Source organism: Scardinius erythrophthalmus (assembly GCF_964197995.2).
Source record: "Scardinius erythrophthalmus genome assembly, contig: HAP1_SCAFFOLD_265, whole genome shotgun sequence".
NCBI classification, from domain to species: Eukaryota; Metazoa; Chordata; class Actinopteri; order Cypriniformes; family Leuciscidae; genus Scardinius; species Scardinius erythrophthalmus.
This window is the reverse complement of record NW_028296346.1, coordinates 10,011-33,619: the sequence shown is the minus strand read 5'-3', so window position 1 is coordinate 33,619 and position 23,609 is coordinate 10,011.

Sequence of the window (23,609 nt, the reverse complement as noted above, 5' to 3'; positions counted from 1 at the left end):
TAAACGGGTGCAGACCACGTCGAAAGTTTCACATGTGAGCAAGTTGCATGACAATGTATTAATGGATGATGTCATTGTTGGACCTACAGTTAATGCCGAGTTAAGTTCCAAACCTTTAACTGTTGAGACAAGGTCATGTAAGTCTGTTAAAAAAAGCGTCACACAAGTTTCACGTACGAGAGCAACAAAGCAGAGTAAGTGTGTCGCAGACACTGGTAAACAAACACGTGTAGACAAACCAGCAACTATGTGCAAATCGGTTGACACCTGTGTGAATTCAAGTAAGAAAAATAGACGTGTACAGACAAAGTCCAAAATTTCACATATAAGCAAGTTACATGATAATTTATTAATGGATGATGATGATATCATTATTGGCCCTACAGTAAATACTGAGTTTAGTTTCAAACCGTTAACATATGCAGATGAGGATGCTCTGTGTGCATGCTTACAGCTGACTAATGAAAGCGTTGTTGTTCAAGCCACAAATGTGTGTTCTTTAGGAGTACCGTGTAAAACAAAGGGCATTAAAGGAGACGGTAATTGCTTGTTTAGATCAATAGCACATGCAGTATGCGGCAATCAAGAGAAACACCTGAAAATCAGGCGTGCAGTTGTTAAACATCTGGAAGATAACAGTTCTAAATTTGTGAAATATTTAAGAGAAGAGGACAGATCAATGAAAGATTATTTGACACAGTCTAAAATGTATTTTTCAGGAACGTGGGGAAGTCATGTGGAATTATTTGGTCTAGCTGATTTTTTAAAAATAAATATAATGACCTTTAATGATGACAGATGGAATGCACACGCCCCTACCGAACAGTCATTTACAGATAATGCAATCTATTTGAAGCACTGCAATGGAAATCACTATGAAGTTGTTACATGTGTTAAACATAGAAATCAAGCTAATGTTTGTGCACAAGCTTGTAACATTGAAGTGCATGATCAGAGGACAAATCGCTGTTTGCGAAAAAGGAAATTAAATGACACAGATGAGAACTCTAAATCCAAAAGAGCACGTGAGCGATACCACAGCAATGCCGATTTTAGGCAGAAAAAAATAGAGAGTTCTAAAAAGAAATACCGTCAAAACCGAGAATATAGGCAGAATATGATTGAAACTTGTCAAACCAAATACTGTGAAGACACTGATTATAAGGAGAAGAAACTTGATCAGCTTCGAAAGAAATATAAGAACAATATTCATGTACAGGAGTCAAAACGTGAAAATTCAAAGATTAAGTATTCCAAAAATGCTAGTTTTCAAAGACTTGTTCGGTACTATTCTCAGACCAAGTATAAGAGCAATAAAGCCTTTAGAGCAAGTGTGTCTGAATATTCAAAGAATAAATATCGCACAAACCTCGCATTTAAAGCAAGTGTATGTGAATACTCGAAGAGAAAATATCGCAGAAATCTTGCATTTAAAACAAGTGTTTGTGAATACTCAAAGAGAAAATATCGCAGAAACCTTGCATTTAAAACAAGTGTTTGTGAATACTCAAAGAAAAAATATCGCAGAAACCTTGCATTTAAAACAAGTGTTTGTGAATACTCAAAGAGAAAATATCACAGAAACCTTGCATTTAAAACAAGTGTTTGTGAATACTCAAAGAGAAAATATCGCAGAAACCTTGCATTTAAAACAAGTGTTTGTGAATACTCAAAGAGAAAATATCACAGAAACCTTGCATTTAAAACAAGTGTTTGTGAATACTCAAAGAGAAAATATCGCAGAAACCTTGCATTTAAAACAAGTGTTTGTGAATACTCAAAGAGAAAATATCGCAGAAACCTCGCATTTAAAACAAGTGTTTGTGAATACTCAAAGAGAAAATATCGCAGAAACCTCGCATTTAAAACAAGTGTTTGTGAATACTCTAAAAAGAAATACCATGACGATGAAAATTTTCGTATGAGTAAAAAACAAAAAAGATCTGAAATTTCTGCAGAACAGAGGGAGAGACAGAAAGACATTGATTTCACTATTAATCAGTTTCATCAAGAAGTCAATACAGGTCCAGAATTTGTTTGCTGTGTTTGTCATCGTTTATTGTTCAGAAAACAGGTCGTTGAATGTAGAAGAGATTGCTATAAAACCAGAGGTCAACAAATTACTGATTTGGCTGAAAGATGCATCACATTGAAGTATTTACATGAATGCAGCAATGAATGTGAGAATAGATGCCATTTATCAGCTAATCCGGCTTGTAAATTGTGGATTTGCTATACATGTCATCGTAAAATCCTTGGTGGGAAACTGCCTGAAGAGAGTGTTGCCAACAACATGCATTTGGTGGACGTTCCAAAAGAACTAAAAGGTCTGAACTCGTTGGAAGAACATCTTATTGCACGCAATATTCCTTTTATGAAGTTGCTTTGTCTTCCCCGTGGAAAACAGAATGGCTGTCATGGACCTGTAGTGTGTGTTCCTGTTAATACCACAGATGTCTCAAATATTCTCCCACGTAATGAATGTGATGACCACATGATAAGAATAAAACTGAAACGGAAATTAACATATAAAGGCCATTATGAATATAAATATGTCAGCACTGATCGTGTCAGACATGCACTGTCTTATTTGATGAGACATAATAAATGGTATAATGATGTTGAGTTTAATGAGCAGTGGGTAAACTCTTTGAATGCAACTGATGAATCAGACAAGGATGCTGATGATTTTGAAGTGGAGGAACAAGATGTAACTGATAAAAATGATGATCATAATGGAGCTGGAGATGATCCAGAGGAAGATATAACATATATTAAAGAACAAAATGGTCTTCTGTCAGACACATCACTACAACCTGTTGATCTGGGTTCAGAAATAATTGATCAACATTTTCATGATGTACTAAATGTTGCTCCAGGAGAAGGTAACAGTCCTGTTAGGCTACTAACTGAAAAAGACAATGAGGCAAAGTGTTTCCCTGTTCTCTATCCTACTGGTGGTCCAACATTTCATGACGAAAGACAGGAAAAAATCACATTGTCACGATATCTAAATGCAAGAATTCTAAATGCAGATGGACGTTTTGCACACAGCACAGACTTCATTTTTTATGCACAATATATATCAGAAGTTGATCAAATTGTGTCTAATGTATCAATTGCACTGAGAAAAGGCTCTGAAAAAAATTGCTTAAAGGTAACACAAGATATGCTGACGGACTCTGATTCTTTGCAAAGAATACTACATTATGATGAAGGATATAAGTTCTTAAGACCAGTAAGAGGAACTCCTCCCTATTGGATGTCTACGCAAAAAGATCTGTTTGCCCTGATAAGACAACTAGGCATACCAACATTCTTTGCATCTTTTAGTTCTGCTGATCTGAGATGGCCTGAAATGATGAACACTATTATTAAGCAAGAGGGGAAACAAATAAATGCTGATGAGCTTGACTGGTCTGAAAAGTGTGGACTCATAAGACGAAATCCTGTCACTGCAGCAAGAATGTTTGATCACAGATGGCATTGTTTTCTAAAAAATGTCATAATGTCACCAGCAAAACCTATTGGCCAGATAAAAGACTACTTTTATCGTGTTGAATTTCAACAGCGTGGTTCTCCTCATGTTCACTGTCTGTTTTGGGTGGAAGATGCTCCGAAGCTCAATGATAATGACGCAGACAATGATCCTGCGGTTGCTGAGTTCATTGACACTTACATCACTTGTGAGATACCACCAGAAAATGATACTGTACTTTACGAAACAGTGAACAGTGTTCAGAAGCACAGTACAAGACATTCAAAAACATGTCGCAAGAAAAATACAGTTTGTAGATTTAATTTCCCACGACCACCATCCAGTCGTACGTTTATTACAAGACCAAGTCATGCAGATGAGTTGAAAGGGAAAGATGGAGATGACACAGCAAGTGCAATTACAAAGAAAGTCAAAACTGCTTTATATTCTGATGTCAATTTTGATTCAGTTGATGCCTTTTTTTCATCTATTGGGATTAATCAAACTATGTTTGAAAAAGCATACAACAGGTGTACCAAAAAGAAAAGTATTGTCTTGAAAAGAAATCCAAAAGATGTTTGGGTAAACCAGTATAACAGAGATTTACTGCGTGCTTGGCAAGGGAATATGGATATTCAGTATGTCACAGATGCTTTTTCTGTAGTGGTCTATATAATCAGTTACATCACAAAAGCAGAACAAGAGATGGGTCTGTTACTCCAGCGTACTCAGAGCGAGGCTATGAATGGAAATCTTGATGCTAAAGCGTCATTAAAACAGTTGGGAAGTGTCTATCTGCACAATAGAGAAATCTCTGCTCAAGAGGCTGTGTACAGACTAACAGGAATGCATTTGAAGGAATGTTCTCGTAAAGTACAATTTATTCCGGTAGGACAAAATCCTGTAAAGATGAGTTTGCCTTTGAACATGCTGCGAAACAAAGTGGAAAATGACCAGTCTGATGATGAAAGCAGTTTTTGGATGACAAGTCTCATTGACAGGTACAAAAACAGACCAGAGAAAGAACCACTAGAAAACATATGTCTTGCCAGGTTTTGTTCTGAGTACAGAGTTCTGACAAAATCAGAGGTTTCTTCACATAACAAAACAAATGAAAATGAAATAATTCAACTGAATAATAACAATGGCCATGTCAAACGAAGGACACGAACTGAACCTGCAGTAGTGAGGTACCCAAGGTTTTCACCCACTAAAGATCCAGAAAAATATTATCATTCATTGCTGCAGCTTTTCTTACCATATTACGATGACTGTGATCTGAAGCCGAGCAACTATACCACATATGAGGAGTTTTACAAAAGTGGTGTCATAAAAAGTGGTTGTGACGTGAAACTAGTGAAATCCATTGTTGATGGCAACAGAGAATTGTTTGAAAAGGAAAGTGACAAAATAGACAGAGCTAAACAGCTTTTAGAGCAAGATGTGTATTTAGAAGATGCTTGGGCCCAGATATGTCCTGAAACAGAAAAACAGCGTGATGAATGCATAGAACTGATGAAGGATAAACTATTGCCTGATGAAAATGACACTCAAGAACTTATTCCAGATCTTACAGGAAATCCTCAAACTGTGTGTACAATTGAGACAAACCACACTACAATGCCAAGAGATGATGCACTGCATTTACTGAGGTCACTAAATGAGGAACAATCTGCTGTGTTCTACAAAGTGCAAAAGTGGTGTCTACAGAAAATACTTGGACAAAACCCTGAACCATTTCGATTATTTCTTACTGGTGGAGCAGGCACAGGAAAAAGTCATCTTATTAAGGCAATACAGTATGAGTCTTCCAGACTGTTATCTCAGCTGTCTGAGAATCCTGATGACATTACTGTACTTTTAAGCGCATCTACAGGAGTTGCCGCATATAGCATCGGAGCTTCCACTTTACATCATACATTTGCAATTGGTGCAAACGTCAAACTGCCATATCAGCCTCTTGGTGATGACAAAATAAACTCTTTACGGACAAAATTGGGTAGTTTGCAAATTTTGATTATTGATGAAGTGTCTATGGTTGACCATCGTCTGCTGTCATATATTCACGGAAGGTTGCGACAAATAAAACAAACTGGTGACTACTCTCTCTTTGGAAAAGTGAGCATTCTTGCAGTGGGAGATTATTTTCAGCTTCCGCCTGTTAAAGGCACTGCTCTCTATGCTGATGCAAAAGGAGTAAACCTATGGGAGAATAACTTTGAACTTGCTGAATTAACTAAAGTTGTTCGACAACAAGATTCAAGTTTTGCTGAAATGTTAAATCGGCTCAGAGTACGAAAGAAAAACGAATGTCTTGCCACAGCTGATATTGCTATGTTGAAAAACTGTGAAACAGGAGAGACTTGTAATGATCTTCACATATTCTCTACGAATGCTGAAGTTGATAAATACAACATTGAAAGACTACATGAATGTTGTCCAGAGGCAATCAGTATACATGCTCAAGATTATGTGAAAAATTCAAAAACTGGACGAATGGAACGTAAAGTTGGATTTCATACAAAAGTTTTCAATTCATGTTTGTCTGCATGCGTTTCCCTGGGTATTGGAGCAAAGGTCATGTTAAAAAAAAATATTGATGTTGCAGATGGTCTCGTCAATGGAGCTTTTGGTACAGTGGTCCACATCAGTGAAAGTCGAAACAATGATGATGATTTCCCGTCAGCTATTCATGTGGAGTTTGATAATCCAAATGTTGGTAAAATTCAGAGATCTAAAACGCGCCAGAGATTTTCACAAAATTCAACAGTAATTGAAGTACAAGAAGACCAAGTCACAAATGATGGTGGTATAAGGCGTCAGTTTCCTCTCAGATTAGCATGGGCATGTACAGTTCACAAAGTTCAAGGACTCACAGTAGATAAAGCTGTTGTATCACTAAAGAAAATCTTTACAGCAGGGCAAGCATATGTTGCATTGAGCCGTGTAAGATCTCTCAGTGGGCTAATAATTGAGGACTTTAAAGAGTCGGCTATATTTTGTAATGACAAAATTGAGTTGGCCTTGAAAGATATGCCAAAATTCCCTTTGGAAGAGTACAGTTTTACTAAATCACTTGGTACATTCAGAATAGCACTGGTTAATATACAAAGTCTGAAAGCTCACATTCAGGATGTTGTTGCGCATAAAGCTCTAATGAACGCTGATTGTATTTGTTTGACAGAAACGTGGCTAAATGCTGAGGACAAAGCACAAGAACCACAAATTCCAGAATTTGTGTTCAAGCACAACCCAAGAGCTAAGTGTTATGACAACAGTACTGCTGTTTTTACTGATCTAAAACATCAGAGAGGAGGTGGAGTTGGAATATATTGTTCTGACAAAATTGAGTGTGACATCTTTACTCCTGAGAACTGGAACTTAGAATGTTTATACTTTACAGTTCCACATGTCAATTTGACTGCTGTGCTGTTGTACAGGCCCAATTCATATAAAACTGACATGTTTCGACAGCAGCTATTACAGGTTATTGAAGAGGTGGAAAACCATCCAGGACAGAAAATAATCATGGGAGACTTTAATGAAGACATCTTTACTTCATCTACAATTGTGAAATTAATGGAAACTCATGGATACAGTCAACATGTACAGAATCCAACCACAGAAAAAGGTACATTATTAGATCACGTTTATACTAAAGATATGGAAGGTATAAGTGTTGACATTGTGCAAACTTACTATAGTTTTCATCAGGCAATACTCATTTCACTGCTGTGATCAAATTTGTGGTAAAGATTCCGCCTGCTATTGGGGGACGGGGTGGGTAGGGAGGCAATAGACAAGGCGGCTCCCTAGGGGAGGGAAAAATGGAGACCGGGTTGGCTGGCACAGGGGTTGATTGGCATAGGGTTTATTTTTAAATGTTTTTAAATTTGCATCAAACTACTGAATCTCTTTTTAATTATGAGTAAACAAAACTTGTTTTTTTATCACTTTCTCTTGCAGCCAGGAATGGATCATTTGTGCACCTTCTATGTTCCTTAGATATATAATAGCCATTTCTCACGCCCCCTCTCCAGAATAGAAATCCTGATTCACCCTTACCATGGTCACCATGGTGTGTAAATTACCACTAAAAGTTTATAAGGCAGACATTTGATAAAGTCATTGCTACTGTTGAGGATGTGATCGACTTGAGGTTATCTAAATTCACCAATGCATTTGGACCAAGGAGTCAGGTCCGAGATCACTCCAAAATTGTTTAACTTATATTGTTTTTTATATATTTGTTTTATAGTTTAAAATTGTGCCAATCAACTCCATAATCCATAGTGGATTTTAAGTAGGCCATGCTGCAGGAATTGGGAGATAAAATTATGGTAGTAACTACAAAATATGTTTATTTATAAAAAGATTTATATGACATAGATATAGCCTCTAAAATTACAACAATTGCCAATGATTTATTGTCCATGTAACAGTTTTTGTTTTGTTTAGAAATTTGTTGCAAAATCAGTACAATGGGTAATTTGTATATATATATATATATATATATATATTCAAAAAAATATATCCAGCCAACCCAGGTTTCCTCTTTTTTTTTTTTCACTACATTTTTATTAAGCTTGAATCAGCAACTTTGGGCTATTATGCAAAACCACACCCATTAGAGTTATCACTTTATAACATGGTTTTAGCTTGACATTTGGACTATGGGGCCAGACCATCATATTAGGTATTCAGGTTTCTAGGATTCAAATTACATACTTGAATTTTTTAAATAACAGGCATCAAAAGATTTTTTGCATCAGTTCTGAACAGAGATTCAGAATGGCTTCCACACAAGCTATGTCCATGCTGTAAAGTAGTTGCATTTGGTGAACATTTTGTCAGTTTCTAAGTAGAACAAGCAATTTTCTGTTTAGCATGTGGTAATTTTTTATTTTCTAAAATGTTTTAAAATAAACTAGCATGTCAGATATATTTACATCAAAAGCAAATACATTGTAAATCAGGGACGTATAATGTGATTTTCCTGAACTAGCTAAGGTGTTTTTCTTCAATATCATCATTCTACAGCAAATTTTATGCTGAGTTGAAGATATGTAGTTCTACTTACAGCACTGTTTTCATGGCCTATGATGTAATAATCGTATACATTTTGTATACAGGGAATTTTATTTATTCATTTAAGTAAATTATGATTTTTTTTTTTTTTTTATTGTAAAATGCCAAAAATTGTAGTGTTACTTTCACATTCCCTAGCAGAAACCTTTCTCAAGCAATAGACAATCTGGAGCTTATGGACAACTGAACTTTTCAATCTCTGCTCAAAGATTTGACCATCTCATCCTTCATCTGAACAAAAACAAGTGACCATCGCCTGTTAAAAGAACATTTCATCTCTTACCATCTACAATCATCTCTTACCATCTACAACAACATAGGAAAGAAAAAAAGAAAAAATAAGCAGGCTTTCTTGTTGAACAAAACATGATCTTCACAGAGATGTGAGTATATTTATTATTTATTCAATACTGTTTTGAATGTGCTTTTCATAATCATATTATTCATACATTTTCTTATGTTGCATAAAACTACATTAAACAACAACATTTTGTTTTACTATTTTGTAGGACTATGAGGACACTACAAGTCATCCGTCACATTCTAGTTCAAAACAACTGACCATCTGATCAACCTATTTGAGAAAATTCCCCACTTCATTTGATGCACAGCACACAACCAAAAGACTGCACTTTGCTAAAACTATGCTTCTAAATACAGACCTGATGTGAGTATTAATATTTTTTTTTTATTAATGCTATTTTGCATAAATGTTTAACTTTCATATTTAGTATTTTGTTAAGTTAAAACATCATTGAAAAGTATGTTTTTTTTTTTTTTTTATGTTTGTAGGTATACTATGAGGGCATTTCAACATTATACAAGATGATACACAGATGTGGCATAGTAATGACAACATGCATACTTCCTTAAGCAGAATTTGTTCACAACAGGACAGTAGTACAAAAAATAACTAATTTACACTTTGTATTTCAATGTGGATACAATGTATATTCAATGGATTTTTTAAAATGCATTGTTTGGATGTATACTTGTAAATGCAATGTAAACAAAATTATATTGCATTTACAAGTGTAGATACTTATAACTACATTACAAATGTACCCACCATGTAGTGACAAGTCCCATACAGTACGTGTGGCTTTGCATAATAGCCAATGCTCAAGAGTAGGACTGAAAACTTGCTGGTTCAAGGTAGTCATTAGGCATCAATATTATTTATGTTTTGTTTTGTTTTAGAACTACTATTGTAATGTTCATTTTGTTCAAATTTTCCTGTGTTTACTACCTGTTTTCTGAGTTGCTTATATTTGTAGTGTGTTCTTATTCGTTTCCTTGGTTAGCCATTATGCTTATTTGTGTCTATTTTAGTTCATTATTATCTCTTATGTATTCAAAGTGCTCTGTTTCTTCAGCTGATTGCTAGCGATTTTCTCAGTTTGCTAACCTGTTTGATTTTGATCTCTGTTGCCTTGGCTCCACCTTGGCTTCTCACTCCATTGGCTCTACTATATGGCCTATTGTCCCTCGGCTTCAACGGGTTCCTCATCATTCAGACTCTGCCCTGGTCTGTGATCCACCTGATTCCACAACAGACTTCCAGGCCTACCGCTATGTCTACCTTCTCCAATAATTCAGCTTTACCAGGGACTTTCAATCCGTCCAGCTGCACCATCATCCTCATTCCCACCAGCTTCACCTTGAACTGTGCATCTTCCATCTCCACTTGGTCATCTGGTCCACTGGTATGAAAGTGATCCTCCAACTCTCTGGCGCCATCAATGCATCCCACTCTGTCATTCTTACTGAACAAAAACATCTTTAAAATGAATTTAATGTGAGTATATTTAATATTTACAATTGGTGTTTTGCATATATTTGTCACTTGCATACTCTGCTTAACATCCTATAAAACTGCAATAAACAACAACATTTTATTGTATTATGTTGTAGGACTATGTGGACACTGCACAGCATCTGTCACCTCCTAGTTAAAACAACTGACTCTGTCTGCACCCTCCAAAACACTGTAATCCATCCCTCCAGGTCTATCACATTTGTTACTTCCACCAGCTGTTCCTCAATCTGCAGATCTTCTACCTCCACCTTGGCCCTCCAGTGCAGTGGTTTCACTCTGGTTCTCCAGCCTTCCTCACTTTGCCTTGGTCTTCCATCTGATCTGCACTGGTCTGCACCCTCTCCACAATGAGCCTCCATTCCTTCGGGCTCCATCAAGGCATCCCACTATGCCATTTTTGCCGTGGTAAGCTCCATTGATTTTGCATTGGTCTCTTCGTCCACTGCACGCCCATGGGCTCTTCCTCCACTGGGTGTCTTCCTCGCTCTAGACCACCTTAGTCTTTTTGCCTACCAACACAGTGGCTGTTGTGATGTAGTATTTAGGCGTGAAGAGCTGCCTTTTGGAACTGCAGGAAATGTCATGCTTCATTTCTGTTCTAGGACTGGTGTTTTGATTAAAAATATTCAATAGTTTCAGACTTTATACTTATGTTTATTTCGTGTTTTCTGAGGTGCCTATGTTTCTAGTGTGTTCTCATTTCTTCAGACTCATCATTCTGACTCTGCCCTGGTTTGTGATCCACCTGGTTCCACAACAGACTTCCAGGCTTACCGCTATGTCTGCACCCTCCAATAATTCAGCTTCACCAGGGACCTTCATCCCTCCAGCTGCATCATCATCCTCATTCCCACCAGCTTCACCTTGACCTGCATATCTTCAATCTCCACTTGGTCATCTGATCCACTGGTATCAAAGTGATTCTCCAACTCTCTGGCGTCATCAACACATCCCACTCTGTCATTCTTACTGAACAAAAACATCTTTAAAATGAATTTAATGTGAGTATATGTAATATTTAGAATTGGTGTTTTGCATATATTTGTCACTTGCCTACTACTTGTTAATCTGCTTAACATCCTATACAACTGCAATAAACAACAACATTTTATTTTACTGTGTTGTAGGACTATGTGGACACTGCACATCATCTGTCATCTCCTAGTTAAAACAACTGACTCTGTCTGCACCCTCCAAAACACCGTAGTCCATCCCTACAGCTCCACCACCTTTGTTACTTCCAGCAGCTGTACCTCAATCTGCAGACCTTCTACCTCCACCTTGGCCCTTCAGTACAGTGGTATCACCTTGGTTCTCCAGCCTTCCTCACTTTGCCTTGGTCTTCCAAGGCATCCCACTATGCCATTTCTGCCATGGTAACCTCCATTGATTTTGTATTGGTCTCTTTGTCCACTGCACACCCATGGGCTCTTCCTGCACTTGTGTGGTGTCTTCCTCGCTCTGCTCCACCTTAGTCTTTCTGCCCAACACCACAGTGGCTTTTGTGATGTACTATTTAGGCATGAAGAGCTGCATTTCGGAACTGTCATGCTTCGTTTCTGTTCTAGGACTGGTGTTTTGATTAAAAATAATTCAATAGTGTCTGAGTTTATACTTATGTTTATTTCCTGTTTTCTGAGGTGCCAATGTTTCAAGTGTGTTGTAATTTTTTTTCATCATTTGCCCATTATTCTCACCTGTGTCTGGATACAAGAGTTTTGTATTTTAAATAGTTTATTATTAACTTATTTTACTTTAAAACTATTGTTTTACATTTTTAAATATGCACATTGTAACTAGACTGCCAGTTTATGTTTTAAAGTTTTTAGAGATACATTGTACTTAAAAATTATATGCCTCTACAGATTGATGATACAAATGTATGTATTTTTATTATTATATTGATTTAATTAATTAAATACAAAAATGCTACTTATTGTTAATACATACTAAGAATTCTGTCATTATTTTTAGTATAATTTCTAAAAGGTTTGTTTTACCTTTGAACTTTTTTGTGATCTTGAATGTTTCGTACGCAGACGTGAATCCAGTGACTATCTAAAAATGTGTGTTTACCTGTGTTTTTATGAAGGCAGCACTTTAAATTAGAACATCAATTAAACTGAGGGTAGCTACATTAAACTGTTTAAAGCATGCATTGCTATTTGCATCAAATCATTATTGTGTCCACATAGAATCTAGACTATGTTCTTGCCATTAATTTATTTCTACTACACCTTATAACATTAAAACCAACTATGTATTTCTAACAGGCAAAATGGCATAATATATGACAAATATATAATATATATCAAATTTAGTTTGCTGTCAAAAGTGACTGAATCCACAAGCACACACGCAAGCAGTAAAGTATTGAACAATTTTGTAACAAAAAAAGATTCAATGAAAGCCACAGCAGGACTGCAGCACACATCAGTGTTTCCTGAACGTATGTACGGCTTTGATCGAATACTGGAGTTAATGATTTAATAAACAATTCATAAATACAGGCATTTGCTTCGTAACCGTACTAAATTAATGACTGACTCAATCATAAACACAGTGATTTACCGCCCCCTACTGTTTTAAGTTTAATACTTAAATCATACATTGCATATTTCTCTATTGAACATTTAAAAATATATATATGATTGCCTAACCCTGCTAAAAAAATAATCTGTTCGGGGTACAACACTCTAAAAACTATTGGAACCACTGGACTATGGTATAAAAGTAAAAAAAAATCTGTACAAACTATAATTCTGAGAATTATAACAATCAACTCCTCTTATACTCATGTCCTTCACCGCCATGACTTTTGCCTTCTTTTTGATAATATTTTAATTGTAACATAGTCATAAAAGTCTTTATATGAACAATCAATAGGCTAAACTGCAGGGATGCATAGCCTACTGGGTGATATGGGAACTGCCATCCATAAAATATTTATCCTGTATAAAATACAAATGCAAGCAGTGTTTTCTGTTGATAGAATTTCTGTCTTGGTGCCATAAGTATTACAAGTGATGATCAATAAGGGTCAATGACGTATAAGGATTTTCGACAGGTCAATTTAAAAAAAAAAAAAAAAATAAATAATCTGTTGCAATTGTTCAATGATGCTTCCAAGCACCAATTATATTGAATCCCTAATGTATATCAGCTATTTCTACTGAAATATAAAGGCTGTGATATTAATTTGTAGAGCTATGGTGTACTGGAAACATTGTTTTACATATAATCTGTCAAATGCTGAAAAATCATTAAATGTTAAACCTTTATAAATAAAATAAAACATATTTTTCAATATTCATATTTTTCAAGTTGACATGATTACAAAACTGATGTGATAAGGTCAGAGTGAAGTGACAACGACACATACAAAGTTTGGTGTCTATGTCAAAGCATTGCAGAGATAAAGCCTGAAAAGTGCTATTGGCATCATGCCTCAAATTTGCTGCTGCACTATACGAAAACGGTTTCGTCTATCGACACGAAATCCATAACTTTTAGTCAGCACAGTCTGGAGATGATACAATTCAATTTTGGTGAAAATCGGACAAACGGTCTAAGAGGAGTTCGAAAAAGTAGTTTTTTCGGAAAATTCAAAATGGCGGAAAACTTTCCATGACGGAAAATGACGTCATAGGGTGCAATCGAATCGTATTGAGCTACGGAATCAGATGAAAACGGAATTTTGTTTCTAGCCCTTGTGGTTCAAAAGTTATTAGCATAAACATGAGTACAACTTTGGACAGTTGGTGGCGCTAGAGGAAATGAGTTGGAGACTCCAAATTTGCTAGGCTGATAGTTCAGACTCTCCTCTGTCAGTGTGCCAAATTTCATAACTTTCCCACAAGCGTAAACATACGTAGTCAAAAGTTATTAGCATTTTTGGGAATTTAATTATAACTTTTGACCAAAAGGTGGCGCTGTCTCGTAATCTTTTGAGTACCTTCAGGGCCTTGTACTGATGACCTATACCGAGTTTCGTAACGATACGTTCATGCATTCCTAAAATACAGCATTTTAGCACATAATTCAAAATGGCCGACAGCCAAAATGGCTGATCTGGGAAAATTGGATATCAGTCGACTCAGCATGTTGCCCTGAATCTAACAAGACCACTTTTATGATTTTTGGACAAACCATTCAGAAGTTATAAGCAAAAACAGCCATTTTTCATATCTCCGGACCAGTAGGTGGCACTGCGCCGAAACGCAGCATGTAGGCTCAGGTCATGCTTGTGATGATATGTGCTTAGTTTGGTCTGAATACGATAAAGCGTTGCGGAGATACAGGCTTGTGTCTGTTTTCGCAAGCGCTACATAAAATTTGTTTGCGCGGTATTCGAGAACGGTTTGACGAATCAACACGAATTGCATAACTATTTGTCGGCATGGTCTGAAGATGATCTGATTCAATTTTCGTGGAAATTGGAGCAACAACCTAGGAGGAGTTCGAAAAAGTAGGTTTTTTGAAAAATTCAAAATGGCGGAAAAATTATAATGACGAAAAATGACGTCATATGGTGCAATCGAATCGTCATGAGCTCAGGAATCAGAGCAAAAAAGAATTTTGTTTCTAGCCATTGTGGTTCAAAAGTTATTAGCATAAACATGAGTGCAACTTTGGACAGTTGGTGGCGCTAGAGGGAATGACTTAGACACACCAAAATTGGTGTATTTAATGTTGGGACTGTCCTCTATCAGAATGTCAAACCATTAAAACTTTCCCGCAATCGGTTCTATGGGCTGTCATAGACTCCCAGTCGGAAAAATGAAGAATAATAATAATAATAATAATAATAATAATAATAATAAGAACGCGAACGAAAACAATAGGTGCCTCCGCACCTTCGGTGCTTGGCCCCTAATAATAATAATAAGAACGCGAACGAAAACAATAGGTGCCTCCGCACCTTCGGTGCTTGGCCCCTAATAAGAAACGGAACAGATACAATAGGTGCCTCCGCACCTTCGGTGCTTGGCCCCTAATAATAAGAACGCGAACAGAAACAATAGGTGCCTCCGCACCTTCGGTGCTTGGCCCCTAAATAGCTGCAAGCAGCAATTACCGGGGCCAAGCAGAATAAGACGACAAGACATGCCAACATGTCTGAAAGTGTCAGACCAACTGCAACAATGAGCAATTAAAGACATTTAAAGAGGATTTTAGGCGAAATGGCTGAAAAATCATGTAAAAAGTGATTCAAAATATGATTTAATGGATTGTCACTTTTGACCAAAAGGTGGCGCTGTTACGAAATTGATGTGGTGTGGTCAGAGTAAGTAGACAGTGACACATACAAAGTTTTGTGTCAATATGTCGAGGCATTGCAGATATAAAGCCTGAATAGTCATTTTGGCATCATGCCTCAACTTTGCTGCTGTGCTATACGAAAACGGTTTCATCAATCGACACGAAATCCATAACTTTTTGTCGGCACAGTCTGGAGATGATACGATTCGATTTTGGTGAAAATCGGACAAACGGTCTAGGAGGAGTTCGAAAAAGTAGGTTTTGAATGAAAATCAAGATGGCGGACAGGAAGTTTGGCCAAATAAGGAAAACTTGGTATCTATGTTCTCGGCTTGACCCAAGGAATCTATTAAGAGCCGTGGAATTTCAATAGCCAGATTTATTCAAAAGTTATTAGCCTTTTTGGAAATTTTGTTATAACTTTTGACCACTAGGTGGCGCTGTCTTGAAATATTTTGGTTGCCTTCAGGGGATGGTGCTGATGACACAATCTGAGTTTCGTAATATTACACCAATGCATTTGTTTAGTATAGCATTTTATTTCACAAAACTGTATTGAAGTCAATGGGAATTTCATATTTTGTTCAATTATAGCGCCACCAAGAGGCTCAGTCCCACAATTTTTTTTACGTGTCCTCAGAGTGAGCCCATACATATGTGTGTCAATTTTGGTGAAAATATCTCAATTCGCTTCGGAGTTATAGACATTTATATGAAAAAACACGAAAAAAATGACTGACACATGACTTTGATTGGAAATTAGTACCCCTAAACATCAATATTTTCGCATTTGGGCATTGGTGTATAGCTATCAACCTATGTTTCCAAACTTCTGACGGTGGTTTCGTCTCGATCGGACTAGCGGTTTCAAAGATATAGCCAAATGTTTTTTAAGCGCTAAATCACAACGCTACACAAACCGTAAGGCGAAACCTAGCATGTTTGGTATCGTAGGACTCGGCAACGATTCAGGAGTCTAAAAAGATGAGTTTCGTGAAAATAAGTCGACCACACCCAAAGTTATAAGCATTTGAAAAAAAAAATTCACCACTAGGTGGCGCTGTTTCGAAACTTCTCAGGCTCATTCAGGGCATTGTGCTGATGACCCATACCACGTTTCGTAACAATCCGTTCATGCGTTCATAAAATACAGAATTTTAGCACAAAATTCAAAATGGCCGACAGCCAAAATGACCGATATGGTCAAATTGGATATCAGTCGACTCGGCATGTTGCCCTGAATCTAACGAGACCAATTGTATGATTTTTGGACAAACTGTTCAGAAGTTATAAGCAAAAATAGCCATTTTTCATATCTCCGGACCAGTAGGTGGCGCTGCGCCGAAACACAGCATGTAGCCTCAGGTCATGCTTGTGAGTACAAGTACCAAGTTTGGTCTGAATACGATAAACCGTTGCGGAGATACGGCCTTACGACTGTTTTTGCTAGCGCTACGTAAAATGTATTTGTGCGTTTATTGAAAACGGTTTGACGAATCCATTTGAATTCCATAACTTTTTGTCAGCACTACCTGAAGATGATCTGGTTCAATTTTCGTGCAAATCGGACAAACCGTCTAGGACGAGTTCGAAAAAGTAGCTTTTTTTGAAAATTCAAGATGGCGGCCATATTTTTATGACGGCAAATGACGTCATAGGGTGCAATCGAATCGCCATGAGCTCAGGAATCAGAGGAAAAAAGAATTTCGCTGATTGGCCTTTTGGTTCAAAAGTTATTAGCAAAATAAAAGTGAAATTTTGGACAGGTGGTGGCGCTAGAGGGAATGACTTAGAAACACCAAAATTGGTGTATTTAATGTTGAGACGGTCCTCTATCAGAATGTCAAACCAAAACAACTTTCCCGCAATCGGTTCTATGGGCTGCCATAGACTCCCATGGCGGAAGAATAATAATAATAAATATAGCTGCAAGCAGCAATTACCGGGGCCAAGCAGAATAAGACGACAAGACATTTCGACATGTCTGAAAGTGTCAGACCAACTGCAACAATGAGCAATTAAAGACATTTAAAGAGGATTTTAGACAAAATGGCTGAAAAATCATAGAAACAGTAATTAAAAATATGATTTAATGGATTATCACTTTCGACAAATAGGTGGCACAGTTACAAAACTGATGTGATGTGGTCAGAGTGAGGAGACAATGACACATACAAAGTTTGGTGTCAATATGTCAAGGCATTGCAGAGATAAAGCCTGAATAGTGCTATTAGCATCATGCCTCAAATTTGCTGCTGCGCTATACGAAAACGGTTTCGTCAATTGACACGAAATCCATAACTTTTAGTCGGCACAGTCTGGGGATGATACGATTCGATTTTGGTGAAAATCGGACAAACGGTGTGGGAGGAGTTCGAAAAAGTAGATTTTGAATGAAAATAGCATTTTATCTCACAAAACTGTATTGAAGTCAATGGGAATTTCATGTTTTGTTCTATTATAGCGCCACCAAGAGGCTCAGTCCCACAATTTTTTTTACGTGTCCTCAGAGTGAGCCCATACATATGTGTGTCAGTTTTGGTGAAAATATCTCAATTTGCTTTAGAGTTATAAACATTTATATGAAAAAACACGTAAAAAATGACTGACACATGACTTTGTTTGAATTTTACTACCCCTAAACATCAATATTTTCGCATTTGGGCATTGGCGTATAGCTATCGACCTATGTTTCCAAACTTCTGACGGTGGTTTCGTCTCGATCGGACAAGCGGTTTCGAAGATATAGCCTAATGTTTTTTAAGCGCTAAATCACAACGCTACACAAACCGTAAGGCGAAACCTAGCATGTTTGGTATCGTAGGACTCGGCAAGGTTTCAGGAGTCTAATTAGATGAGTCTTGTGAAAATAAGTCGACCAAACCCAAAGTTATAAGCGTTTGAAAAAAAAATTTCACCACTAGGTGGCGCTGTTTCGAAACTTCTCACGCTCCTTCAGGACATCGTGCTGATGACCCATGCCAAGTTTTGTAACAATCCGTTAATGCGTTCCTAAAATACAGCATTTTAGCACATAATTCAAAATGGCCGACAGTCAAAATGGCCGATATGGTAAAATTGGATATCAGTCGACTCAGCATGTTGCCCTGAATCTAACGAGACCAATTTTATGATTTTTGGACAAACAGTTCAGAAGTTATAAGCAAAAATAGCCATTTTTCATATCTCCGGACCAGTAGGTGGCGCTGCGCCGAAACGCAGCATGTAGCCTCAGGTCATGCTTGTGATGACATGTACCAAGTTTGGTCTGAATACGATAAACCGTTGCGGAGATACAGCCTTACGACTGTTTTTGCAGGCGCTACGTAAAATTTGTTCGAGCGTTTATCGAAAACGGTTTGACGAATCAATTTGAATTCCATAACTTTTTGTCAGCACTCCGTGAAGATGATCTGGTTCAATTTTCGTGCAAATCGGACAAACCGTCTAGGACGAGTTCGAAAAAGTAGGTTTTTCGAATGATTCAAAATGGCGGCCATATTTTTATTACGGAAAATTAAGTAATAGGATGCAATCGAATCGGCATGAGCTCAGGAATCAGATGAAAAAAGAATTTTGTTGATTGGCCTTACGGTTCAAAAGTTATTAGTAAGATAAAAGTGAAACTTTGGACAGGTGGTGGCGCTAGAGGGAATGACTTAGAAACACAAAAATTGGTGTATTTAATGTTGGGACTGTCCTCTATCAGAATGTCAAACCAAAACAACTTTCCCGCAATCGGTTCTATGGGCTGCCATAGACTCCAAGAGCGGAAGAAGAAGAAGAAGAAGAAGAATAATAATAATAAGAACGCGAACGGATACAATAGGTGCCTCCGCACCTTCGGTGCTTGGCCCCTAAATATAGCTGCAAGCAGCAATTACCGGGGCCAAGCAGAATAAGACGACAAGACATGCCAAAATGTCTGAAAGTGTCAGACCAACTGCAACAATGAGCAATTAAAGACATTTAAAGAGGATTTTAGGCGAAATGGCTGAAAAATCATGTAAAAAGTGATTCAAAATATGATTTAATGGATTGTCACTTTTGACCAAAAGGTGGCGCTGTTACGAAATTGATGTGGTGTGGTCAGAGTAAGTAGACAGTGACACATACAAAGTTTTGTGTCAATATGTCGAGGCATTGCAGATATAAAGCCTGAATAGTCATTTTGGCATCATGCCTCAACTTTGCTGCTGTGCTATACGAAAACGGTTTCATCAATCGACACGAAATCCATAACTTTTTGTCGGCACAGTCTGGAGATGATACGATTCGATTTTGGTGAAAATCGGACAAACGGTCTAGGAGGAGTTCGAAAAAGTAGGTTTTGAATGAAAATCAAGATGGCGGACAGGAAGTTTGGCCAAATAAGGAAAACTTGGTATCTATGTTCTCGGCTTGACCCAAGGAATCTATTAAGAGCCGTGGAATTTCAATAGCCAGATTTATTCAAAAGTTATTAGCCTTTTTGGAAATTTTGTTATAACTTTTGACCACTAGGTGGCGCTGTCTTGAAATATTTTGGTTGCCTTCAGGGGATGGTGCTGATGACACAATCTGAGTTTCGTAATATTACACCAATGCATTTGTTTAGTATAGCATTTTATTTCACAAAACTGTATTGAAGTCAATGGGAATTTCATATTTTGTTCAATTATAGCGCCACCAAGAGGCTCAGTCCCACAATTTTTTTTACGTGTCCTCAGAGTGAGCCCATACATATGTGTGTCAATTTTGGTGAAAATATCTCAATTCGCTTCGGAGTTATAGACATTTATATGAAAAAACACGAAAAAAATGACTGACACATGACTTTGATTGGAAATTAGTACCCCTAAACATCAATATTTTCGCATTTGGGCATTGGCGTTTAGCTATCGACCTATGTTTCCAAACTTCTGACGGTGGTTTCGTCTCGATCGGACTAGCGGTTTCAAAGATATAGCCAAATGTTTTTTAAGCGCTAAATCACAACGCTACACAAACCGTAAGGCGAAACCTAGCATGTTTGGTATCGTAGGACTCGGCAACGATTCAGGAGTCTAAAAAGATGAGTTTCGTGAAAATAAGTCGACCACACCCAAAGTTATAAGCATTTGAAAAAAAAAATTCACCACTAGGTGGCGCTGTTTCGAAACTTCTCAGGCTCATTCAGGGCATTGTGCTGATGACCCATACCACGTTTCGTAACAATCCGTTCATGCGTTCATAAAATACAGAATTTTAGCACAAAATTCAAAATGGCCGACAGCCAAAATGACCGATATGGTCAAATTGGATATCAGTCGACTCGGCATGTTGCCCTGAATCTAACGAGACCAATTGTATGATTTTTGGACAAACTGTTCAGAAGTTATAAGCAAAAATAGCCATTTTTCATATCTCCGGACCAGTAGGTGGCGCTGCGCCGAAACACAGCATGTAGCCTCAGGTCATGCTTGTGAGTACAAGTACCAAGTTTGGTCTGAATACGATAAACCGTTGCGGAGATACGGCCTTACGACTGTTTTTGCTAGCGCTACGTAAAATGTATTTGTGCGTTTATTGAAAACGGTTTGACGAATCCATTTGAATTCCATAACTTTTTGTCAGCACTACCTGAAGATGATCTGGTTCAATTTTCGTGCAAATCGGACAAACCGTCTAGGACGAGTTCGAAAAAGTAGCTTTTTTTGAAAATTCAAGATGGCGGCCATATTTTTATGACGGCAAATGACGTCATAGGGTGCAATCGAATCGCCATGAGCTCAGGAATCAGAGGAAAAAAGAATTTCGCTGATTGGCCTTTTGGTTCAAAAGTTATTAGCAAAATAAAAGTGAAACTTTGGACAGGTGGTGGCGCTAGAGGGAATGACTTAGAAACACCAAAATTGGTGTATTTAATGTTGAGACGGTCCTCTATCAGAATGTCAAACCAAAACAACTTTCCCGCAATCGGTTCTATGGGCTGCCATAGACTCCCATGGCGGAAGAATAATAATAATAATAATAATAATAAATATAGCTGCAAGCAGCCATTACCGGGGCCAAGCAGAATAAGACGACAAGACATGCCGACATGTCTGAAAGTGTCAGACCAACTGCAACAATGAGCAATTAAAGACATTTAAAGAGGATTTTAGGCAAAATGCCTGAAAAATCATAGAAACAATAATTAAAAATATGATTTGATGGATTATCACTTTCGACCAATAGGTGGCGCAGTTACAAAACTGATGTGATGTGGTCAGAGTGAAGTTACAATGACACATACAAAGTTTGGTGTCAATATGTCAAGGCATTGCAGAGATAAAGCCTTAATTAATGCTATTAGCATCATGCCTCAACTTTGCTGCTGCGCTATACGAAAACGGTTTCGTCTATCGACACGAAATCCATAACTTTTAGTCGGCACGGTCTGGAGATGATACGATTCGATTTTGGTGAAAATCGGACAAACGGTCTAGGAGGAGTTCGAAAAAGTAGGTTTTGAATGAAAATCAAGATGGCGGACAAGAAGTTTGACCAAATAAGGAAAATTTGGTATCTATGTTCTCGGCTTGACCCAAGGAATCTATTAAGACCAGTGACATTTACATAGGCCGATGTATTCAAAAGTTATTAGCAGTTTTGGAAATGTTGTTATAACTTTTGACCACTAGGTGGCGCTGTCTCTAAATATTTTGGGTACCTTCAGGGGATGGTGCTGATGGCACATTCTGAGTTTCGTAATATTACACCAATGCATTTGTTTAGTATAGCATTTTATTTCACAAAACTGCATTGAAGTCAATGGGAATTTCATGTTTTGTTCTATTATAGCGCCACCAAGAGGCTCAGTCCCACCATTTTTTTAATGTGTCCTCAGAGTGAGCCCATACATATATGTGTCGATTTTGGTGCAAAAATCTCAATTTGCTTCGGAGTTATAGACATTTATATGAAAAAACACGAAAAAAATGACTGACACATGACTTTGATTGAATATTACTACCCCTAAACATCAATATTTTCGCATTTGGGCATTGGCGTATAGCTATCGACCTATGTTTCCAAACTTCTGACGGTGGTTTCGTCTCGATCGGACTAGCGGTTTCAAAGATATAGCCAAATGTTTTTTAAGCGCTAAATCACAACGCTACACAAACCGTAAGGCGAAACCTAGCATGTTTGGTATCGTAGGACTCGGCAACGATTCAGGAGTCTAAAAAGATGAGTTTCGTGAAAATAAGTCGACCACACCCAAAGTTATAAGCATTTGAAAAAAAAAATTCACCACTAGGTGGCGCTGTTTCGAAACTTCTCAGGCTCATTCAGGGCATCGTGCTGATGACCCATACCACATTTCGTAACAATCCGTTCATGCGTTCATAAAATACAGAATTTTAGCACAAAATTCAAAATGGCCGACAGCCAAAATGACCGATATGGTCAAATTGGATATCAGTCGACTCGGCATGTTGCCCTGAATCTAACGAGACCAATTGTATGATTTTTGGACAAACTGTTCAGAAGTTATAAGCAAAAATAGCCATTTTTCATATCTCCGGACCAGTAGGTGGCGCTGCGCCGAAACGCAGCATGTAGCCTCAGGTCATGCTTGTGAGTACAAGTACCAAGTTTGGTCTGAATACGATAAACCGTTGCGGAGATACGGCCTTACGACTGTTTTTGCTAGCGCTACGTAAAATGTATTTGTGCGTTTATTGAAAACGGTTTGACGAATCCATTTGAATTCCATAACTTTTGGTCAGCACTACCTGAAGATGATCTGGTTCAATTTTCGTGCAAATCGGACAAACCGTCTAGGACGAGTTCGAAAAAGTAGCTTTTTTTGAAAATTCAAGATGGCGGCCATATTTTTATGACGGCAAATGACGTCATAGGGTGCAATCGAATCGCCATGAGCTCAGGAATCAGAGGAAAAAAGAATTTCGCTAATTGGCCTTACGGTTCAAAAGTTATTAGCAAAATAAAAGT